Here is a 16,953-nt window from a genome sequence, read left to right on the forward strand (position 1 = left end):
TCACACGCGTCCAAGTACTCCACAGCGTGGCTTGCAAGAAAGGGTATAAAAGAAGAAAATCTAATGACACTGCCTCCTTGTTCACCTGATCTGAACCCCATTGAGAACCTGTGGTCCATCATCAAATGTGAGATTTACAAGGAGGGAAAACAGTACACCTCTCTGAACAGTGTCTGGGAGGCTGTGGTTGCTGCTGCACGCAATGTTGATGGTGAACAGATCAAAACACTGACAGAATCCATGGATGGCAGGCTTTTGAGTGTCCTTGCAAAGAAAGGTGGCTATATTGGTCACTGATTTGTTTTTGTTTTGTTTTTGAATGTCAGAAATGTATATTTGTGAATGTTGAGATGTTATATTGGTTTCACTGGTAAAAATAAATAATTGAAATGGGTATATATTTGTTTTTTGTTAAGTTGCCTAATAATTATGCACAGTAATAGTCACCTGCACACACAGATATCCCCCTAAAATAGCTAAAACTAAAAACAAACTAAAGACTACTTCCAAAAATATTCAGCTTTGATATTAATGAGTTTTTTGGGTTCATTGAGAACATGGTTGTTGTTCAATAATAAAATTAATCCTCAAAAATACAACTTGCCTAATAATTCTGCACTCCCTGTAGTCTGGCTCCATAATCCCTAAATTAATAGGTCCTGGGTCCCCTTATCCAATCACACTACAAACATCCTTCTAAGTTATTTAGTCCCCAGATTAGATCCCCTAAATTAATCAATCCCAGACCAGACCCCTACATTTATCAGACCTGAAAACATGCACATTTATTAGACCTCAGACCAGAACCAATAAATTTCTTAGATGCATTTATCAGAAACTGAAAAACCAAACCAGCAATCCTGGCTTCTTTTTTTTTTACCTCTGGGTACAGCCTTGATTCTAACACCAACTAACTTCAGGACATTGTGTATGCCACAGTACACTACATCTTGTTGCTGGATGGCATCAGGACCCAGTGTGGCAGCGTTTGAAGCTATAGAGGAGCCAGGAGGGTAAATGTAACAGCTCAGCTTTACACTGCTTCACTATTAGACTTGAGGGCAAGAGTGCATCTGCTTGAGGTAAAAAAAAATTGAGATGGCGCCAATCTCCCATGCCAAAATCTCAACCTACACCCTTCTCCCCAGCCCTACTGTTTTAAAGACATACTTGCAGAACTTTACATACAGGGCTACAAGACACACAGGATAATACAGCACCACTTACCTATTACATCCAGTAATGTACAATCTGTTTTCTCATCTTCTCCATTCAAACCAGACCACCATGATGATTTTTTCAGCCATCTCTTGTTTCTACAGAGTTTGACACACATCTTAATTTCCTACTTTTTCATCATCCTTTTGAACAACCCTTCCTGCCATCCCCAATACTGTGAGCTCTATGCTCTCCAATACTGTACTGAAGAAACACATCCCCCTGAAAATACTAGTACCCCACAGATAGTGCCCCCTTCAATAATTACTGGCACACAGTGCCTTATAAAATAACTGCACTCCGCCTATAGTGCCCCTGACACTAATAGTGCCCTAAGCATAGTGGCCCACAAAAATAATTGTTCTAAGCTGATACTGTGCCAGGGCCCCCCATAGTAATAGTGCCCCCAAAAGTCCTGCCAATATTAATAATTCTGCCAGAGTGCCCTTAGTGTTAACAGTGCCCCCATTAGTAATAATGTTCCCCAATGTGCCCCAGAAGTAATAATTAGAGATGAGTGAATTTTTAAAAAATTTGATTCACCAATTCACCAAATTTTTCGGGAAAAATTTGGTTCGATCCGAATATATTCACGGCGAATTATATAAAAAATTTTTTAGAATTCCTGCACACTTCACATATTAGGGCAGTGTGGCAGGCACAGCAATATGAAGTGACTTTTGCGCTGTGGCATTAGAAGAATTTTGATATCTCTGACTTTTAGTCTAACCATACTGTCTATTACTCTGTAATTCCTCTAGTGCCGTTCTATGGAAACAGTAGGTTAAAAGAGCACACCAAATGCTTCAAATAACTTATTTATTAACTTCAACTTTTCTTCATATATATAACACTGCCGCCTCTGCAGCAGATAGTCCATGTACAAAACACGTGTTGAAAAGATATCACAAAATGGCGGTATGCATAAGATGCGGTATGCAATCTTGTCATTCAATATAAAATGGTGGATATATTTCTCTCTTGAGTATCTGTACTCTCATTTTAAGTTATTTAAGCACTTTATGATCTCTCTGAGAGGTATATCTGAGGTCTAACTAATAGTTCACTTGCAGTATGCAGTTAGCAGAGACTATTTGCAGATTGGTTGAGCATGATCTGGTATGGTTGTATGCAATATGGATTGCAATATGTACAGTCTTGTGAAAAAATTAGGACACCCTTTGAAAGCATGTGGTTTTTTGTAACATTTTTAATAAATGGTTATTTCATCTCCGTTTCAACAATACAGAGAGATTAAAGTAATCCGACTAAACAAAGAAAACTGAAGAAAAGTCTTTTCAAGATCTTCTGTAAATGTCATTCTACAAAAATGCCTATTCTAACTGAGGAAAAAGATAGGACACCCTTGCCCCTAATAGCGAGTGTTACCTCCTTTGGCTGAAATAACTGCAGTGAGACGGTTTTTGTAGCCATCTACCAGTCTTCGACATCGGTCTGAGGAAATTTTACCCCACTCCTCAATGCAGAACTTTTTCAGCTGTGAGATGTTTGAGGGGTTTCTTGCACGTACAGCCCTTTTCAAGTCACCCCACAGCATCTCAATGGGATTCAAATCTGGACTTTGACTTGGCCATTCCAGGACTCTCCATTTCTTCTTTTTCAGCCAATCTTTGGTTGATTTACTAGTATGTTTTGGGTCATTGTCATGTTGCATGGTCCAGTTCCGCTTCAGCTTTAATTTTCTAACTGATGGTCTCACATGTTCTTCAAGCACCTTCTGATACACAGTAGAATTCATTGTGGATTCTATGATGGTGAGCTGACCAGGTCCTGCTGCAGCAAAGCAGCCCCAAACCATGACACTTCCACCTCCATGCTTCACAGTTGGTATGAGGTTCTTTTCTTGGAATGCTGTGTTTGGTTTACGCCAAACATGTCCTCTGCTGTTGTGTCCAAATAATTCAATTTTGGACTCATCTGTCCAAAGAACATTATTCCAGAAGTCCTGGTCTTTGTCAACTTTATCGCTGGCAAATGTCAGTCTGGCCTCGATGTTTCTCTTGGAAAGCAAAGGTTTCCTCCTTGCACACCTCCCATGCAAGTTAAACTTGTACAGTCTCTTTCTGATTGTAGAGGCATGTACTTCTACATCAACAGTAGCCAGAGCCTGCTGTAGTTCTCGAGATGACACTTTAGGGTTTTTGGATACCTCTTTTAGCATCTTGCGGTCTGCTCTTGGGGTGAACTTGCTGGGGCGACCAGTCCTGGGCATGTTGGCAGTTGTTTTGAAAGCCCTCCACTTGTAGACTATCTTCCGGACAGTGGAATGGCTGATTTCAAAATCTTTTGAGATCTTTTTAAATCCCTTCCCAGACTCATAGGCTGCTACAATCTTTTTTCTGAAGTCCTCTGACAGCTCTTTTGCTCTCACCATGGTGCTCACTCTCACTTCAACAGTCAGGAGCACACCAAACTAAATGTCTGAGGTTTAAATAGGGCAAGCCTCATTCAACATGCAGAGTAACGATCTACTAATTATGTGCACCTGGTGTGATATACCTGTGTGAGATCTGAGCCAATTTAAGAGGGAATACATGTGAGGGTGTCCTATCTTTTTCCTCAGTTAGAATAGGCATTTTTGTAGAATGACATTTACAGAAGATCTTGAAAAGACTTTTCTTCAGTTTTCTTTGTTTAGTTGGATTACTTTAATCTCTCTGTATTGTTGAAACGGAGATGAAATAACCATTTATTAAAAATGTTACAAAAAACCACATGCTTTCAAAGGGTGTCCTAATTTTTTCACATGACTGTAATAGGAATGCTTGCAATTTAATTTTCTATGGTTGCAATTGAACTTGTATTTGCAATTGGTTTTGCTGGCAATTTGAATTTGTGAACTTTGTGGTTTGCAATTGGTCGAACTGTAACACAACCAATTAAATAGAAGACACACATGTACAATTATTACACAATTATTTTATTAAGTAATAAATATTACAACAGAACATAGACAATGATAAAATGAGGAGCAGCAGTGCAGGCCAGCGCTCCGATAAGCAGCTCAACCGCCAGACTCTGGGTATAATGAATCCAAAAATCAGAAGGAGGAAAAGGGGAATAATATATGCTGCACAAAGAAGGCAATATAAACCCTACCCCCAATGAATGTACAGGCCTCCACCCCCCACAAGTTAACCTACAAAAACTGCAAAATAAAAGCAAAGAGAGAGAGCCAATTGTACAGCACCTATAGCTAGCCCATAAGCAGTATGGAGGAACAACAATAGTAGTAATGAACATTAAGTAAAAAAGAAAATGCTAAAACCTATTACCTAAAGTTGATAGGAGGCAGAAATGGATCGAACCCAGGTCTGGGGTGCGCTCTCTGCCAGACCTGGGTTCGACCCATTTGTGCCTCCTATCAACTTTAGGTAATATGTTTTAGCATTTATATTGCCTTCTTTGTGCGGCATATATTATTCCCCTTTTCCTCCTTCTGATTTTTGGATTCATTATACCCAGAGTCTGGCGGTTGAGCTGCTTATCGCAGCGCTGGCCTACACTGCTGCTACTCATTTTATCATTGTCTATGGTCTGTTGTAATATTTATTACTTAATAAAATAATTGTGTTATAATTGTACATGTGTGTCTTCTATTTAATTGGTTGTGTTATAATATTTTGGCACACATAAAATCCATCCTTCGGATGATTTAGTAGGTGGTCGAACTGTAAGTAAACACATATATATCTAGTTCAGTATACAGTTATAAGTACAATACTAACAATATGAACATTATATGACTTGTTTTAAATACCTATTGACCTCTTGTTCCCATAAAACTCTGCTCTCAGTGGAGTAATTGTCTCTTCAGCTCCTGTCTCTGGTGAATAATGATCCCTAGCAGCAGGAGCTGGGGCAATTCCCAGACAGGTTGTCTGTGAGGCTGGCTGTATTTGGTGAAAACTCTTGCTGTGTGAGAAGCTGGCAGTGATTGGTCTAGATTTCTGCCCAGCAACAACAGATTAACACTACACTGCGTGCAGAATTATTAGGCAAATGAGTATTTTGACCACATCATCCTCTTTATGCATGCTGTCTTACTCCAAGCTGTATAGGCTCGAAAGCCTACTACCAATTAAGCATATTAGGTGATGTGCATCTTTGTAATGAGAAGGGGTGTGGTCTAATGACATCAACACCCTATATTAGGTGTGCATAATTATTAGGCAACTTCCTTTCTTTTGGCAAAATGGGTCAAAAGAAGGACTTGACAGGCTCAGAAAAGTCAAAAATTGTGAGATATCTTGCAGAGGGATGCAGCACTCTTAAAATTGCAAAGCTTCTGAAGCGTGATCATCGAACAATCAAGCGTTTCATTCAAAATAGTCAACAGGGTCGCAAGAAGCGTGTGGAAAAACCGAGGCGCAAAATAACTGCCCATGAACTGAGAAAAGTCAAGCGTGCAGCTGCCAAGATGCCACTTGCCACCAGTTTGGCCATATTTCAGAGCTGCAACATCACTGGAGTGCCCAAAAGCACGAGGTGTGCAATACTCAGAGACATGGCCAGGGTAAGAAAGGCTGAAAGACGACCACCACTGAACAAGACACACAAGCTGAAACGTCAAGACTGGGCCAAGAAATATCTCAAGACTGATTTTTCTAAGGTTTTATGGACTGATGAAATGAGAGTGAGTCTTGATGGGCCAGATGATTGGGCCCGTGGCTGGATTGGTAAAGGGCAGAGAGCTCCAGTCCGACTCAGACTCCAGCAAGGTGGAGGTGGAGTACTGGTTTGGGCTGGTATCATCAAAGATGAGCTTGTGGGGCCTTTTCGGGTTGAGGATGGAGTCAAGCTCAACTCCCAGTCCTATTGCCAGTTTCTGGAAGACACCTTCTTCAAGCAGTGGTACAGGAAGAAGTCTGCATCCTTCAAGAAAAACATGATTTTCATGCAGGACAATGCTCCATCACACGCGTCCAAGTACTCCACAGCGTGGCTGGCAAGAAAGGGTATAAAAGAAGAAAATCTAATGACATGGCCTCCTTGTTCACCTGATCTGAACCCCATTGAGAACCTGTGGTCCATCATCAAATGTGAGATTTACAAGGAGGGAAAACAGTACACCTCTCTGAACAGTGTCTGGGAGGCTGTGGTTGCTGCTGCACGCAATGTTGATGGTGAACAGATCAAAACACTGACAGAATCCATGGATGGCAGGCTTTTGAGTGTCCTTGCAAAGAAAGGTGGCTATATTGGTCACTGATTTGTTTTTGTTTTGTTTTTGAATGTCAGAAATGTATATTTGTGAATGTTGAGATGTTATATTGGTTTCACTGGTAAAAATAAATAATTGAAATGGGTATATATTTGTTTTTTGTTAAGTTGCCTAATAATTATGCACAGTAATAGTCACCTGCACACACAGATATCCCCCTAAAATAGCTAAAACTAAAAACAAACTAAAAACTACTTCCAAAAATATTCAGCTTTGATATTAATGAGTTTTTTGGGTTCATTGAGAACATGGTTGTTGTTCAATAATAAAATTAATCCTCAAAAATACAACTTGCCTAATAATTCTGCATTTCCTGTATGCGTTCTGTTTCTGCTGTGTCACTGAGCTTACCTTACATGAATTTTAAAGGCATATTATCTATTTATGCTTTTGTGAACACAATATATAACAGTTATATGACATCCAAAACATGATGTCACAGTAAATAACTCTGCTTTTGTCTTTAACACATAAACATAGGAATTGCACTAAGGCTATTGGCAGGTCTAGCTATATACACATATAAGCTATACTAGCAACCTAGGACAGGTATTAGCTGGCCACCTACAGGCAGTCATGGGGCCAAAATTGACCAAATAACTCAAGTATGAACTCAACCTTATAGGTCGATGTAAGTGCCAAGAAGAAGCGCACTCCTTTTAAACTATCGCCAGCTGATTCCACATAGATGTTATCAGAACCTGTTCTATTAAATGCCTATACAAGTAGAGCCCCCCAACAAAGTGGAGAGGGTGTCAGCAGTAAGTTTGTGTTGTTAATTTGCCCTTCCTCCGATCCGTCAGAACAATAACCCACAAAAAACGGATTCTGTTTGTGGAGCATACACCTTTGCTTGGTCAGCATTTTCTCAATAATCCATGAGTATTGCTAATGCCCAAAAAAACAGGAGTGGATCTAAAACAGAGATGACATGTGCATGGAATATTTGCATGTCTTCTGTGTTTTGTACCCACTCCTGCTTTTGGCTACCAAATCATAAGCCAATTCAAATGGGACCATACAGGCCTTACAGCTGCTACATAGACAGGATCTGTTGTGTGTCTCATTTTTCCTTCCTTCTGACAGATCAGAAGAGGGGTCAAACAAATGTTGATGTCAGCCAGAAAGGCAAAATAGTGGCCCAGTCATGAAGTGGGGAGAGTGGGAACAGCACGAGGAGACCAGAGAGTGGCCAAATGACTGGGTCTGGAGGTTGCGGCAGCATCAGAAAGCCCCATAGTGGCACAATGACAGAGCATGGAGGTGGCGGCGGCAGCACTATCAGGAATAGGCCACAGGGTGGCACATTGACAGAGTGTGGAGGTTGTTGGCGCCAGCAGCATCAGGAGGAGGCCACAGGGTGGCACAATGACCGAGTGTGCAGGTGGCGGCAGCATCAGGAGACCACAGAGTGGCATGGTAACATAGTGTGTAGGTGGCGGAAGCATCAGGAGGCCACAGCATGAAGAGGGCACAGAGTGGCACGACGACGAGAGATTGCAGAGGTGGCAGCAGCATGAGGGGGCCAGAGAGTGGCAAGATGACGAGAGATTGTGGAGGTGGCAGCAGCATGAGGAGGCCACAGAGTGGCCGCTTCTTATATTCATTTATAGGGAATATGGGACAGAACAGAAGGTTAACATTTCTCAACTTTATAAAGTGTTGCTTAAAACACGATTTAATAATACACTTTCTCCGGCACAAAAGGCTTGGCAAACTGATTGTCTTGTCCGTGAATTTTCCGCTAAGATTGGGATAATATATTGCCAAATTTAAGTTTACTTTCTCATAATTTTAATCACGTTTTGGTCCAATTTAATATTCAATATTTTATACATTTAATAATAAAAATTGAGTGTTGCCTAAGACAGGAGATAATCCGCCAGTCTTCTGTTTATTCAACGACGTGGTTACGATGGAGAAAGCATTCCAAAAAACAAATTCTTTCCACCTGGAGACGAATCCTGTCAAGATTGATGCAAGTGTGGTATCGGCTGCTCATCGACCCAGATACTTCTGGGGGAACCTGCCTAGCATGAACAGGTGTTACACCCCAGAGTTGTGTTAGTCAACTTTTTTACCCCGCTACAATCTGTTAAGAGTAGAGTTGAGCGAACTCGAACTGTAAAGTTCGGGTTCTTACCGAACTTTAGGTTTTTCGGCACCCGAACCCGAACATTTACGTAAAAGTTTGGGTTCGGTGTTCGGAGATTTTTATGGCGCTTTTTGAAAGGCTGCAAAGCAGCCATTCAACAAGCGTCATACTACTTGCCCCTACTATTGGCATGACAGTGATTGGCCAACTGCAGCATGTGACCAGCCTCTATTTAAGCTGGAGTCACGTAGCGCCGCCCGTCACTCTGCTCGGATTAGTGTAGGGAGAGGATACAGCTGCTGTGAGGGAGAGATCAGGGAGGAATCTTATGAAGAACTGCTTCTTTACTCAGCAATCTACAGCAAATGTGTTTTGTGGGTGCAGTGCACAATTGTTTTAAGCCTGCCCTGAGCCAACTACTACTGAAAACAAACTTTTTTTTTTTCAGTTAGTCAATATCAATACATAATCAGCAGCCATTTTATACAACGATAGTGCACCAGCATAGGATATCTGCAAGTCCAAAAATACTGCTTTGAGACACTGGGGTTAAAAAAAACCTTTGTTTCATATAGTGCACATCTAAGATTATCGCTGCATAAGTGACTGTGAAATTTAGGCCAGAAATACGGCTTTCTAATACTGGGGCATACTGGGGTGGAAAAAATACATCTGTTTCATATAGTGCACATCTAGGATTATAGGTGAATAAGTGAGTGTCACATTTAGGCCATAAATACGGCTTTGTCATACTGGGTGAAACAAACCCCTCTGTTTCATATAGTGCACATCTAGGATTATAGGTGCATAAGGGACTGTTCATTTTAGGCCACAAATACGGCTTTTGCTTACTGGGGTTAAAAAACCCTCTGATATACTGCACATCTGGGATTAGACATACATAAGTGACTGTGAAATTTAGGCCACAAATACTGCTTTTTGCTTACTGGGGTTAAAAAACCCTCTGATATACTGCACATCTGGGATTAGACGTGCATAAGTTACTGTGAAATTTAGGCTACAAATACGGCTTTTTGCTTACTGGGGTTAAAAAAAATCATCTGATATACTGCACATCTGGGATTAGACGTGCATAAGTGACTGTGAAATTTAGGCCACAAATACCGCTGTCATATAGAGTTTAAAAAAAAATTTGAGTGCAATACCCTACATCAGGGTTTTTATTGGCGGTTAATTATTTTTAAAAAAGTTAATTACTTTTTACTTTTCTTTGTAATTGCTAACTATGAGGCAAACATCTAATAAGGGACGCGGTCATAGTCATGGTGGTGGTGTTGGTGGAGCTTCTGGTGCAGGGAGAGGACGTGGCCGTTCTGCAACAGCTACACGTCCTACTGAACCTACTACCTCAGGTCCCAGTAGCCGCCAGAATCTACAGCGATATTTGGTCGGGCCTAATGCCGTTCTAAGGATGGTAAGGCCTGAGCAAGTACAGGCGCTAGTCAATTGGGTGGCCGACAGTGAATCCAGCACGTTCACATTATCTCCCACCCAGTCTTCTGCAGAAAGCGCACAGGTGGCACCTGAAACCCATGCCCGTCAGTCTTTCACATCACCCCCGTACATATCGGGGAACCTGTCTCAAGTCATGCTGCAGTCTCTTATGCTGTTTGAAGACTCTGCTGGCAGGGTTTCCCAAGGGCATCCACCTAGCCCTTCCCCAGGGGTGGAAGACATAGAATGCACTAACGCACAACCACTTATGTTTCCTGATGAGGACATGGGAATACCACCTCAGCACGTCTCTGATGATGAAGAAACACAGGTGCCAACTGCTGCATCTTTCTGCAGTGTGCAGAACGAAAAGGAGGTCAGGGAGGAAGACTGGGTGGAAGACTATGCAGGGGACGATGAGGTCCTAGATCCCACATGGAATGAAGGTCGTGCCACTGACTTTCAGAGTTCGGAGGAAGAGGCAGTGATAAGACCCAGCCAACAGCGTAGCAAAAGAGGGAAATGAAGGTCGTGCCACTGACTTTCAGAGTTCGGAGGAAGAGGCAGTGATAAGACCCAGCCAACAGCGTAGCAAAAGAGGGAGCAGGTTGAAAAGCAGAGCAGCCGTCGCCAAAACATTTGGCCTGCTACTGACCACTGTCACCAGGGACCGAGCACACCAAAGGCAGCTTCAAGGAGTTCCCTGGCATGGCGCTTCTTCACACAATGTGCTGACGTCAAGACGCGAGTGGTTTGCACGCTGTGCCATCAGAGCCTGAAGCAAGGCATTAACGTTCTGAACCTTAGCACAACCTGCATGACCAGGCATCTACATGCAAGACACGGGCTGCAGTCGAGTAAGCACTTTCAAAACCAAGACAGGGTTTAGGCCCCTCCTGCTCCCTCTTCTGCTGCTGCCTCTGCCTCTTCCTCCACCTCTGGAGGAACGTTGGTACCTGCCGCCAAGCAAACAGAGGATGTGCCACCCACACCACCACCTCCTTTACCAAGCATCTCCAACATGTCACACGGAAGCATTAAGCTCTCCATCTCACAACCCTTGGAGAGAGGCGTAAATTCCAACCTAGCCACCCTCGATCCCTGGCCCTGAATGCCAGCATTTCTAAACTACTGGCCTTTGAAATGCTGTCATTCAGACTGGTGGAGACTGACAGCTTCAAACAGCTCATGTCGCTTGCTGTCCCACAGTACGTCATTCCTAGCCGCCACTACTTCTCCAGGAGAGCCGTGCCCTCCCTGCGCAACCAAGTATCGGATAAAATCAAGTGTGCACTGTGCAACGCCATCTGTGGCAAGGTCCACCTAACCACAGATACGTGGACCAGTAAGCACGGCCAGGGACGCTATATCTTCCTAACTGCACACTGGGTAAATGTAGTGGCGGCTGGGCCCCAGGCGGAGAGCTGTTTGGCGCACGTCCTTCCGCCGCCAAGGATCGCAGGACATCATTCTTTGCCTCCTGTTGCCTCCTCTTCCTACTCGGCTTCCTCCTCCTCTTCTACCACCTCCTCATCCGGTCAGCGACAGACCTTCACCACCAACTTCAGCACAGCCAGGGGTAAACGTCAGCAGGCCGTTCTGAAACTGATGTGTTTGGGGGACAGGCCCCACACCGCGCAGGAGTTGTGGTGGGGTATAGAACAACAGACCGACGAGTGGTTGCTGCCAGTGAGCCTCAAGCCCGGCCTGGTGGTGTGCGATAATGGGCGAAATCTCGTTGCAGCTCTGGGACTAGCCGGTTTGACGCACATCCCTTGCCTGGCGCATGTGCTGAATTTGGTGGTGCAGAAATTTATTCACAACTACTTTGACATGTCTGAGCTGCTGCATAAAGTGTGGGCCATCTGTGAGTGCTTCTGGCGTTCTCATCCTGCCGCTGCTCGGCTGTCTGCTCTACAGCGTAACTTCGGCCTTCCCGCTCACCGCCTCATATGCGACGTGCCCACCAGGTGGAACTCCACCTTGCATATGCTGGAGAGACTATGCGAGCAGCAGCAGGCCATAGTGGAGTTTCAGCTGCAGCACGCACGGGTGAGTCCCACTGCGGAACAGCACCACTTCACCACCAATAACTGGGCCTCCATGCGAGACCTGTGTGCCCTGTTGCGCTGTTTCGAGTACTCCACCAACATGGCCAGTGGCGATGACGCCGTTATCAGCGTTACAATACCACTTCTATGTCTCATTGAGAAAACACTTAGGGCAATGATGGAAGAGGATCTGGCCCAGGACGAGGAGGAGGAAGAGGGGTCATCTCTAACACTTTCAGGCCAGTCTTTTAGAAGTGGCTCAGAGGGAGGTTTTTTGCAACAGCAGAGGCCAGGTACAAATTTGGCCAGCCAAGGCCCACTACTGGAGGACGAGGACGATGAGGAGGAGGAGGTGGATGGGGATGAAGCATGTTCACAGTGGTGTGGCACCCAACGCAGCTCGGGCCCATTACTGGTGCGTGGCTGGGGGGATATGGAGGACGCAGACGATACGCCTCCCACAGAGGACAGCTTGTCCTTACCTCTGGGCAGCCTGGCACACATGAGCGACTACATGCTGCAGTGCCTGCGCAACGACAGCAGAGTTGCCAACATTTTAACGTGTGCTGACTACTGGGTGGCCACCCTGCTGGATCCCCGTTACAAAGACAATGTGCCGTCCTTAATTCCCTCACTGGAGCGTGATCGGAAGATGCGCGACTACAGGCGCACGCTGGTAGACGCGTTCCTGAGAGCATTCCCGACTGACGCCGGGGGACAAGTGGAAGCACAAGGCAAAGGCAGGGGAGGAGGAAGAGGTCGCCAACGCAGCTGTGTCAGTGCCAGCACCTCAGAAGGCAGGGTTAGCATGGCCGACATGTGGAAAAGCTTGTCACCTCGCCGCAACAACCGTCCCCATTTGCTGATATGGAGCGTGTTAGCAGGAGGCAGCATTTGAACAACATGGTGGAACAGTACCTGAGCACATGCCTACACGTTCTGACTGATGGTTCTGCCCCATTCAACTTCTGGGTCTCCAAATTGTCCACATGGCCAGAGCTTGCCCTGTATGCCTTGGAGGTGCTGGCCTGCCCTACAGCCAGTGTACTCTCTGAACGTGGATTTAGCATGGCAGGAGGTGTCATTACAGACAGACGCAGCCGCCTGTCCACAGCCAATGTGGACAAGCTCACGTTCATTAAAATGAACCAGGCCTGGATCCCACAAGACTTGTCTGTACCTTGTGCAGAATAGACAGTTCTAACAGCCTCAACATCCATCCTTGTACTCAAGTGCACTTATTCAACACTAGAGAAAGAAATACCAAAACTCAGCCGCACCTCCAAGACATAAAACATGATTTTATTAAGAAAAATTAATTAAAAACATGGATGAACAGGGCACACCTCACAGATGAAGAAATAAAGTGCTACAGTGCATAAATGAAACCACCAAGCAATAATGATACCACAACAGGACAACAGTAAAATGTCTGCAAAACCTGAACAGAATACTTATCGTGGAACACAGTGGTAGCACATAGAATAACCAAAGTCCATCAGTGAGGGGAGCCAAGAGAACCTGACGCGTATCGCTAGTGCAAATGCTAGCTTCCTCAGAGGTCCATGAATATTCACATGATTGTTTCAACATTTATAATCAATTAAATTAAATCGTAATTAAATAAGCCTGTGGTACAGCCAATCGAAAGGGAAGAGGAGGGAAGGGGGAGAGGGTAACGGAGTGTATATGTTACCTGGATCCTCCCCGGTGCATGGTCACGTGCAGATGCAAATGCCGGGACAAACTGGTGTGCCGGCAAAGCAAGTGCGCATGCGCAAGATGGCGCCCGATCCGGAAGTCGACTCCGCGATGCGCTCCAAAAACCGTATACGCAGCCCAGCGTCGACGTCAACCGGCCGCCGACCCGCGCCAATATACCGAGTGGAACGCAAATAAACAGGCATGGAGCATGGGCAGGCGCAGTGGGATGCAACAGACAGAGAGTGAATAAATAAATAAATAAACAAATACATTAAAATGTAAATACATTATAGAATCAAGCACTAACATGATATGCCTATTTACAGCCAAATATTTGCATCAATCCAAAAACTGCCGCAATAAGGCTGTTCAGGGTCTATTACACAATTGTACATGCAATGTAGTTATAGTAGAGACCGGCAACCATACAGTGTAGTTATAGGTAAATACATATATCGAAAATCAATATAATTTTGTAAAGTCGCCACATGATAGATTAGATACATTTCACAGATAATTAAGACCATGATAAGCCCACACAGTATAGTAATTAGTAGGGGAATGCAAACGTCTCGCAATATGATGGACTATATAAGAAAAAGGAAATATAATTTTATAAAAACTCCACATGATTATTTAAATAATTTGCACCGATAATTTAAATCATGCTTAATCCGCACAATATAATAATTGATGAGAAAACACAAACAACTGATATCATGGTGCATTGCATAAATTAATAAAATAATGTAGCCAAATTCATATGATATCCAGAAAAATAAAAAAAAATAAAAAACAATATTCGTGATAAGATTCCCAAACAAAATTGTCAAACCAAATTCTATCCCGTGCCCCATTGACTGTTCACCCTGAATTAATAATAAAGGAATAATATATATATATCCGACATTCCAACATTAGACAATCCATACCAATAAAAGAGGGGTATACGCGAACCACTGGGTAGCCGACCATGCACCGGGGAGAGAGGCCGACCAAGCAAGCGCAAAGATACACAGAGAGCCGAGATGCACAAATCTACATATAGAATATATATAAAAAATCAAGTAGATAATTAGTTAGTGTAGGCGGAGATGTATCACCTAAGGTATTTATCAGCAATTCCAAATGATGTCCGAGGTATAATCAATTAAGTGCGTACAAGGGGTGTTCATGTGGAACACAAAGTGAGCAAAGGCTCAAAGCGTGTTCCACTGACACCAATAATTAAAGTGCAAAGTGCTTGTATAATATACTGTGCCTCTGTAGTTGTGAAGGATGGGCAGAATGAGAGGTATCCATTATGCCCTGACCACCACAAAGGAAAAATAATAATAAAGAAAGAAGTGAGGAGGAACGGGCGAAGAAGAATCCATATGTTCTCTATCCCCACATTCCAGTGTCGTCAAACCTTTAAAAACCTAAAAGGAAAAAAACAAAGTGCAAGTGAAAAAAAACCTGTGAAAAAACATTTGGGTAATACATAGGTCTGTGCAAATACACCAGAACCTATGTATAAAAACCGGTAAAAGTGAGCTCCTCATTTAGACCACCTGGGGCCTGGGAGCCAAGGTTGAAAATCCACCTTGATTCTGAGCGAAGCAAGCTCCTGGAGATGTGTGTCCCCCTAATGTTACCTCGAACAATATCCAACCCCACCACCCGTAGGTCATCGTACCTACCATCATGATTATCCAGGAAGTGGGTTGCTACTGATGTTAGGGGTTTATCCGCCTTATTTCTATCCCGCGCTGCCAACCGAATATTCGAGGTGTGCTGTTGGACTCTCTTCCTGAGCTCCTGCATGGTCTGGCCCACGTAGATCCTATTACAAGGGCAGAGAAGGGCATAAACTACGTTCTTGGAGCGACAGTTGATATAATGTTTAAGATCCACCCGATTGCCATCACCATGGGAAAAACTGTCAGAACTCAGCATAAATTGACAGATATTGCAGTCCCCACAGGGATATGTACCTTTTAAAGTGCCTCCTCGACCCGTGGTGCCAACCGGGCGTTAAAAATGACTGCGTACAAGAGTGTCTTTGAGATTGGGGCCCTCCTTGCTATGATCCTTGGTTTCTCATCAACATGTGATGCTAATTTGCCATCTGCTTGGAGTAAGAACCAATGCGTATTTAGGATTTTGTACAAATCGGACCACTGGTTGTTGTATCTAGTGATCACACGTACCTTGTTATCCCGTGGTCTAATCTTGGGAACAAATAGATCCTCACGTTTTGATTCCTTGGCCCTCTCAAATGCCTGAGATACAACCTTTTTGGGATAACCCCTCTCATGCAGCCTTGATGTTAAATCTTGTGAGGCCTCTTTAAAATCACTGAATTCGCTACAATTACGTCGTAAGCGTAAAAACTGGCCCCTTGGTATACCCTTCTTTAAGTGTGCCGGATAAAAACTTGCAAAGTGAAGTAAGTTATTAGTTGCTGTGCTTTTGCACATGTGAACATTCATGGACCTCTGAGGAAGCTAGCATTTGCACTAGCGATACGCGTCAGGTTCTCTTGGCTCCCCTCACTGATGGACTTTGGTTATTCTATGTGCTACCTCTGTGTTCCACGATAAGTATCCTGTTCAGGTTTTGCAGACATCTTACTGTTGTCCTGTTGTGGTATCATTATTGCTTGGTGGTTTCATTTATGCACTGTAGCACTTTATTTCTTCATCTGTGAGGTGTGCCCTGTTCATCCATGTTTTTAATTTATTTGTCTTAATAAAATCATGTTTTATGTCTTGGAGGTGCGGCTGAGTTTTGGTATTTCTTTCTCTAGTGTTGCTCATGTTTGCCTTTCTGATACCAGGCCTGCACTCCGTTCTGTATTGTTAGGTGTGCCCCTCGTTGTCTAGTTTATTACAAGTGCACTTATTCCTTATTCCCAATATTTTGGGGTATACCCCTATTAGGGATCGACCGATTATCGGTTGCAGAATCACATAGCAGGCTCCCGACCTCTATGTGCTGTAGCTGCGGTCCGCGGTAGTTAACCCCTCAGGTGCCGCGGATCGCAGCTACTTGTCATAGAAGTCGGGAGCCGGCTATGTGATTCTGCAGCCAGCTCCCGCCTCCTGTATATGAATGAGAGACTTATCTTCATTGGTGGCGCAGTGCGCCCCCCTCCATATTAATCATTGGTGGCGCAGTGCGCCCCCCACCCCCATCCCAAT

The sequence above is a fragment of the Bufo bufo genome, chromosome 3 (genome assembly GCF_905171765.1).
Source record: "Bufo bufo chromosome 3, aBufBuf1.1, whole genome shotgun sequence".
NCBI classification, from domain to species: Eukaryota; Metazoa; Chordata; class Amphibia; order Anura; family Bufonidae; genus Bufo; species Bufo bufo.